The following is a 2,110-nucleotide window of genomic DNA, read 5'->3' on the forward strand; positions in this document are numbered from 1 at the left end:
TCTATCCAGTGGCCAGCCTTCAGCTCCGAGAAGTGAACTTGAGAAGTCGCCATGGTGGAGGGGTTTCAGTTATAAGGGATACGAACTCTGGATTTCGATAAGCAAAAGATTTTGCTTTGTTGCTCATACACTTCATTTTATATGCAACGAAGGAGGTGAAAGGTGAATTAAAGAAGTAATGGGGAGTACGTAGTGGGAATAGTGCGGTAGCTTGATTGATTGTCATTTTCACAGTGTAACGTCGTCTGAGCACCCTATTAGTAAACTTACGAGGGAGTTTACACAGATTCCCAAAAAAAAAAAAAAATTAAAATAATAAATAGTGATGAACTTGTTTTTTCCATCTCTTCCCAGTGAACCGGGTGCATCACTGTAGCGCGGGCCCCACGGCACGTGGCGGCCCGCGATTGGTCACGTGGAAACAGAAAGAGGATCCAATGCTCCGGCGGTTTTTTAAGACCATCTCCAAAAGTAAGAAAGTTGCCAAAACTTCAAATTTGAAATTTGATGGCACTTTTCTCCGAAAAAACAACTTTAAACTCAATTTCAGAAGTTTTAAATTTTACACTGTAGTCCTTTTACTGATAAAAAACATAAAATTTTTATTTAGCAATAAATTACAAAGTAAAAATATTATACACATTATTAATTAATAAGATAATACATTTTAATAACATATTACATGCATTTTGAAATAATAACTGAGTCTTTTTATTTTATTTTCATACTAGGGTAAGCCCGGGCTACGCCCGCGATTTTTATTTATTTTCTTAATTTAAGTTACTATAGTATTTATATTTATGATACATATATGTAAATGTTAAAATGCATATCATAATTAAATATTTTTTTTCAAAATGTCAAAATTTTACTTATCTCCTAATGCTTTAATAATTATTGCATTTTGTTAGATATTTAGTTATGCAGTTTTAGCAAAACAAATTGTTGAGTTTTTGGCTATCACTGCATGTAAATATATGATCCTAATTTTTTAAATAGTATATGTATTGTCTAAATAAAATTTCGTGATTGTTTAACTTATAACTGGATAAAAGAAATAGGCAAATTATGGCTAAAGCAATAGAACTTGAACACATGTGTACATTTGAAAGTTGTATGCTCCTTGTACTCATAAAATGTTAAAGATCCTTAAATTTTATCTTCATCTATTTGGATAAATAGATATGATTGTCAAATTTGTAATAATCTTATTTTGATTACTGTGAAATCCGAGTTTTTGATACATCTTAGACAAACATAAAATTCACTTTTTAATATCCAATCATTAACTATTTCAGAAATTTTTTGTAATTATGTTTTCCCATAACTTATAGACATGTATTAAATTGACTATTTAATTAATGGTGTTTGGAAAATATAACAAAAACATAAAACAAAAGTACCAAAAAGATATTTTCTATAAAAAGGAAGCAAATGAATATATTTTCTAGTATTAGACGCACACATGCAGTCTTAGTTTCTTTTTATATTGTAACTGGGAGTTAATCCGCGCTACGCGCGGAGCTATTTTAATTTTCAAATGTTAACTATATAGCTATTATTTTGGACGTTGTATTCTGAACAACAACAAAATTCTGAATTGTATGTTTGTGTAAATACATATTTCCTTAGAAAAAACCAAAAAACTATATATTTTTCAGATAGATGGTTGATAAAAAAAAAAGATAGATGTTTGATATAGTTTTTCATTTCTTATACTGTATATTTACTTATTATTTAATTTTTCTTATATTATAGGGCAACTCTCTCAAATAGATTTTTTAAAAAAAAATTTGTCACAAAATAGCATTCAATAAGGAAAATGACCAAAATAACTCATTTTTATTTTAAATTTTCTTTTTTTAAAAAAAAATTTGAAACCCTATCCTCAAAACCCACCCCTTAACTCTAAACCCTAAGTCTAGTTTAGTAACCCTAGGGTATAAATGTATTTTTACTCTTTAATAAAACGTTTTTGGTCATTTTTCTTATTGAAAGCTATTTTTGTGACAAAAGCTTAAAAATGGCTATCCTAGAGAATTTTTCTATATTGTTTATTTATTTATTCTAATTTTCTTGTTTTTATATCAAATGGTGATATTACGATAGA

This window comes from Brassica oleracea, chromosome C9, assembly GCF_000695525.1.
Source record: "Brassica oleracea var. oleracea cultivar TO1000 chromosome C9, BOL, whole genome shotgun sequence".
Taxonomy (NCBI): domain Eukaryota; kingdom Viridiplantae; phylum Streptophyta; class Magnoliopsida; order Brassicales; family Brassicaceae; genus Brassica; species Brassica oleracea.